We start from the raw sequence: 6,434 nt of genomic DNA, 5'->3' as shown, positions 1-6,434 counted from the left end.
TATTTTATTATTTGAGGATATTAAATCTTAATGCGAGGAAATTACTTTTCAAAGGAAATAAATGGAAACCCTAGTATTAATTCTTGTGATGATAATAGATCATCTTGTGTGAGCCATTATGGCTAAATAGTCTACTTAAATATTGTTTGGTGATTGTATACCTCGTATGCGTTTATAGACGCTAGTACCGAAAGCTACGAGGAGGAGGAGGAGGAGGTCTTCTACGAAGAAGAGGAGGAACACTTTGATCATTGTACCAACCAAGGCAGGCTCTACTAATGCAAGCTATTACCACTGCAAGATATTACCATGAGCAAGCTCCACTAATGCAAGCTCTACTAATGCAAGCTATTACCAATGCAAGATATTACCATGAGCAAGCTCCACTAATGCAAGCTCTACTAATGCAAGCTATACTAGTGGAAGATACCCTTGCAATACTCTTTTGTTTAAGGATTTGTCCAAGCCCAATTTTTTATCTTGCAATGTTTTACTTTGGTTATCAAGGCTTATTTGATAGTTAACTTTGGTCTAAATGTAGAGTACTACAAGAGCATCAAACTTAGCCTAGAGAGCTAAAATTTAGTTAGCACCCCTCATGACTAGTTGCTAGTGCTAAAACTAAAATTGACTACCCTAGATGGGAACATGTGAATCAAATGACTTTGAAAACCTTAGAATGATGAGTCATTCTACTGAAAGTTTTGAAGGTGAATATGACTTTTGAATGACAAGGTGAATTTGACAAAAAACTGATGGTTGGGTTCGGATGCGATACCATTCCAACTTTAGAGTACCACCAAAATACCTGATAATGGGTAGGGCTTAACTAGAAATTTATGTATTTTAGTATGGGTTCCCTATGAACAAGTGTCATAGGGGTTATGTCGAGGCTGCCTCCGTGAGAAGTGAAATGACGTGAAATAGAGATGAATGTCCTACCCAAGCCCTGTGCAGTTCCTAGGATGGCAGATCGCCATCGCTAGGAGGCCAAGCTCATAGGGGAGGTGCCTATACTAGGGTATGTAAGTAAAAGGTTAATGGTTGATGATCCGCATACCGAGTATGATTATTCAGGGCTATCCCTGATGGATGTAATCAAAAGTCGTGGCACAAGTGTACAACCTCTGCAGTGTTAAACTATTCAAATAGCCGTGTCCGCGGTCATGGACGGTTGGATGGCCATCTTTGTTCCGTTGTTAGATGTTTTCTAAAAATTACTTGTGACTTGAAAGATGAATTTGACTTGATCACAATAGAGTTGCGACAATGACACTAATGTCCCCACTTGAGTAATTTTAGGCAAATAAAGAGTCTTTGACTATTAAGTGTGTATGAAATAAAACTAGCTTTGTGCAAATAAACTAGCTTTGTACAAATAAACTTATTCTAATATTGGCGAAACCTAGGATTTGACCAAGATTCAAATGGGTATAAAAAAACCAAGATCTTCTTATGTTATATAGTAAGAATTCAATTAAGTTGATAAACAAGGTCTACACTCAAGTTCATAAACAAGGTCTTCTTATGTTATATAGAGGCATTCAATATATAGTCTTTGTATGTCATATAGTAAGCTGTATTCAAGTTGATAAACAAGGTCTAGACATATTCAAACCAGAAAAATCATGTATCTACCCCCTAACTCTAAACTCTGTCTTATGAAGACAAGCATGAAGAGAAGTGGTTTTTTGTTTCAAACATGGAAATTTCAAAAACCCTCCCAAGAGCTTCATTTTGGAGTGACTAAGATGGATAGAGGCTTACTTTTTCATACTCATGTTTTAAACTTGTTTAAATATTGGTCAAACCTATGATTTGACCAAGATTCAAATGGGTATAAAATTCAAAAAAAATCAAAAAAAATGAAAAACCAAAGCACAAGTCACGTACGCTAGGTAGGCAAACTCCCAGCCATCTTCTTTGTCAAGAGAGAGGCATCAAGACTCTCTCTCTCCATCTCTCCAATTATCCACCTCCGTTGGCTACCGGTTTTAGCAGGGCATTTCTAGCTTAGCTCGTTGACCATGGTGTGTAGGCTCTGTAGCCATCGCGATTTGGTCGCGCCAAGTGGTTCGTCCCCGGCTGCGACGAAGATCAATCCGGACGGTGGCTGTTAAGGACCCGATCGCATTTCTTGATTTCAGCCTGGGGTCTACCATGTAAATCTTAGGGATTTAGACGTAATTTCCTGTTTATTTTGTGTCCTGCTGTAAACTGCGCTCTAATGCATATTGGAAATCTGGGTCCTTTAGGATCGTTCGTTTGTCCCTCTAACAAAAACAAAAAAACATCTCTCTCATTCTCGGCCTCACTCGCTCGCACCCCCTGCGCACTGACAAACCTGCACAACATTCAACATCACCCGAAAAAGGGTAGACACCATAAATAAGTGGGGCCCGTGACTGCTCTCCCTTCGTCTCCTCCCGTATGATCCCTCTTCCTCCAACTTCCGACCTTGCGGAAAAGAAAAATGAAATGAAAGAGTTTCACTGGACGGGCAAACACATGTGCTGCCTAGTAATAATAATAAAAACGTAAAAAAAATCAACCTACGAATCTATGATTAAATAAGTTAAACTAGGGTTCTGCCCAGTACTACGGATCAATTTCAGAAAATCCAACTACGGGGTTCGATTTTGGCCTCCTAATATAAAATTAAATATTCCGAACTAGTATTCCTCTAAAAAATCATTTTGGTATGCATCGTTTGGTACTTTTCATAGCTAGAGTGCTTACTCCCTCCGTTAGGGATTATAATGCTGACATGCATCCCTAGATCACCAATTTAATTATGACATAATTTGAATTAGACGGCACAAAAACTATATCATTACAAACTAGACAATGTCATCTTTCTAATTATATATTTTCTATAATATATATGTATTATGTTGGTCAATTTTACACAATAGGTATACTTGCCTGCCTTGTAATATCCCATGTATAGTACATCACAAATTTATGACTTCATGCTTTGCTTTGCCATTTTACGATTTTTTCGAACCACCTTTGGCTTGATTCCGAATTTAGGTCTTACTATCTGTGTTTGCTATGTGTTCTACTTGGATGCAGCGCACACATATGGTTATCCATTAATTGTTTTAGGCTTCCACACATCTTTGGGGAATGTCCATGTATTTACCTTTTTTGAATTGTAATTCATGCACCCTTCCTCCTAATTAAATTTTAAATAAAACTGATTTAGCGCAAAAATAATTCAGTTTATGGTTGCATACAAAGATAACTAATGGACCGTTGGAAATTGCTATCATATCTACCATGTTTCATATGCAGACCTTGAAAATTGTATTGGTGGTACTGTGCACACTTCACGGCGGCCACTTGATTGAAAACACCAATTTAATTTAATTTTGCTCCTTTGAGCAATAATCAAAAGAAAAACATATTGATCAGTGGTAAACCCCCCAAAAAACTAGTTTGCAAACTTGATGGCAATCCAAAATTGTGTATATGTGTGAAAAATAGGGTCACAATTCAAAGTTCGCCTTGGTGGTTCTTGCAGTAGCCAGGTGCATGTATGCACGTCGGAAATTGAAGAAGCATGGCAAAAATATCCAATATATGATCGAATGGTGAGAGAAAACCCGTTAATGTTTCAACAAAGTTCATGGTTGCCATTATTTTACCTATATATCTAGTATACATATTGCAAATATCACAAATGTGAAATGAAAAATGTGCATCTCTATAAACCCTAAACCCTATATAAGCACATAACCCTAACCCGGCCCTAACCCCCCCTACACCATAAACCTATATATATATATATATGGGAAATAGCCAGCTAACCACATGGCTAGCTGTGCACGTCTATCCAACCGTTTGATACCATATAGAGTAAATTTGAACCGTGGATGAACTTGACGGCGTTACTGCACGGCACGGCAACCGCCTGTCCCTATTCAACAGGAAAACGAGCTATGGTCCACCTCCCACGGTCCCACCACACCTCCCATCGTGCTTTTCACCCACCAAAAATCCCGCACGGCTCATAGAAGAATTCCAGCATCCCCTTCCGAATACTCCGTCGAAGCAACGTCAGCGCCCCTCCCTCCCGATCCACACCACCGGCTCTCCTGCTGTGCTCACCACCGGCGCCCCCTTCCTGCTGGAGTGGCGGGCTCGCACTGGGGCGACGGAACGAACGGCGGTCGGCCGTGCGCGTGGCCGCCTCTGCATCGATCTCGCCGCGGCAGAGGAGCTCATGCACCTGATGCGGCGGCGCAGGCCAGGCTCCCTCCCTGCCGGCAACACTGCAGTAGCGTCGCCTTCTTCACGCTGCAGCAGCACCGCAGGCCGACGCAGCCCAGGCCGAAAATCCCCGCCATTGCTTCGAGCCCCACGCCTTCGCGATTTCCGGCCGACGGGGATGGAGGCTGCGTTGGGACGCGGGCGACCGCCAGGGATGGAGGCGCGCCTTCTGCGGGGGATGCAGTTCTGCCGGCAACGAAGGAGGCTGCGCGTGGACGCGGGCGGGCGCCGTCAAATTGCCGCAGATCTCCTTCTCCACTGCGGGGCGGAGAGCTGAGAAGTTACGCCATGGTGGTGTGGGTCGTCAGGAGGCGTCCTAGTTCGACCGGCTCTAGCTGCGGCACGCGTGGGGATGGGGCCGAGCTCCTTCGGCCCGGTGGTCCACGTCCACCACCCTGTCGGCCGCTCAAAGACAACGGCGCGGGGCAACCAGGACCAGGCATCTTGACTCCCCGCGCGTGGATGGGCTGCCGGTGCTAGCGGAGCAGGTGCAGCACGTCACGACCGGTGAGCTGAGGATCTCGGTGCAGCGCGTCAGCGAGGCCTGGATCTTGATGGATTTGTGATTTCCCATTCAAGTAACCTGAATCTTTATGTTCCTGCTGCTCTTGCCTTCGCAACACATTCCCTTTTTTTAGTTGATATGCACTTTGCATTTTGATTCTAATATTACTCGGCTAGATTGTAGTGTCGCTTGTTTTCTTTAGTCCAGATCTTGATTTCTTGGATTTCTCTCTCCTGTTCATGGATTTATTTTCTCTCCTTATTATGAATTCCAGCAGAGGATTGATGTGTTCAAGTTGGATTTATTCTGTTTCCTTCTTATGAATTCGAGCAGCGGATTGATGTGTTCAACTTGAATTTATTCTCTCTCCTGCTTATTAATTCCAGCAGCGAATTAATGAAGTTCTCATCCGTTTATTTCTACTCTCCTGCTTATTAATTCCAGCAGCGGAGTACACAAAATTGTTGTTTTTTCAAGTTGGAGACCATGCACACTTCTGTGATTGACTTGTTATCCACTACCCGACCATGGATCTGCTTCCTGAATTCTTCTGGTGGTGGGCATCTCGATGCTGCTTCCTTCCTCAATGACGTTGGTGGCAGACGAGCAGGTTGTGGTGTAGGCAGCGTGGTCACTCTCGTTGGAGAGGCAGGGGAGGGGCAAGGGCGCCATAGGCGGGGATGCAAAGGAGGAGCACGATCTCATTCTCGATTACGGGGTTTGCTCTGTGCTTAGCACATGGATTTGATGTTGAATTTTCTTGCTGCTTCCCTAAGATGGATTAGTCGATGTTTCTGTAAATTTTAGAGCCAGACGAATAAATTTGAGTCTAAAAAATGCTACTATTTGCAGATTTATATGAGGAATTACTGGTTGTTTCTGTATATTTGACAGCTCCGACAGTTGCATCTCCGGCAAATGTGTCTCTTGCTGATCCAACCTGTTGAGGACATTGAGTTGGAGTGGTGTAGCCAGGCACGGATCCATTTTTGTTTTTTTCCTTGATTAGTAGCAATTTGGATTTCCGAGTTGCTGTCTGATTTGGTAAAATATGGCCCGATACATTTTTACTCTGGGAATAGATTAGCAAATTAACATGTCCCAGCCAAAGTTAGTAAAAAATTCCAGCTAGCATGTATTGTATGTGAATCATCTGATAAGCCTGTAATATGTGAATCTCAACATTCCAGCCCCTTTGTTTTTGTTACTGTCTTACTGCCACTAATGTCATAATTTTTTTCTCAACATCAGCTTGCTATTCTGTATGATCCACTCTTCTGATGCAATAAAACTTGTGGTTCTAGATATATGATCTCTGATGGAAACGCCGATATGGCTATAGGTTTTGTGCTAGAAAATGTTAACTTCCCTGCTAATCACTCGCTTAATTTGATATCCTATTTTCTTCTTCTATTTTCATCGTCAAATCGGGTAAGTCTGGATAGCCCTTGCACCAAAATACCCCACTAATTACTTCCCTTAATTTTCACCCCTAAATTTTCTCGACATAATCATTGTGTGCAAGGTTGGAGCGGGAGGGGTGAATGCCATTTTCTATTAATTAACTAGTGCACGCCATGCAGAGGGTTCAAATTTCAAACTGTCCCAGACTACCAGGGACTCTGACATCCTCCTGCATAATGAAAACAAGCAC

General features: G+C 42.8%; 1 long non-coding RNA gene across 1 annotated transcript; it reads left to right on the top strand.

Moving 5' to 3' along the window:
- Positions 1–3,979: 3,979 nt before the first annotated feature.
- LOC139830612 (uncharacterized) lies at positions 3,980–6,087 on the top strand. Its single transcript, XR_011743386.1, has 2 exons — positions 3,980–4,782; positions 5,225–6,087. It is a non-coding gene; the product is annotated as an uncharacterized lncRNA (long non-coding RNA).
- The last annotated feature ends 347 nt before the right edge of the window (positions 6,088–6,434 follow it).

Source organism: Lolium perenne, chromosome 4 (assembly GCF_019359855.2).
Source record: "Lolium perenne isolate Kyuss_39 chromosome 4, Kyuss_2.0, whole genome shotgun sequence".
In the NCBI taxonomy this organism is placed as follows: Eukaryota; Viridiplantae; Streptophyta; class Magnoliopsida; order Poales; family Poaceae; genus Lolium; species Lolium perenne.
This window is presented reverse-complemented; position numbering and strand designations above follow the sequence as displayed.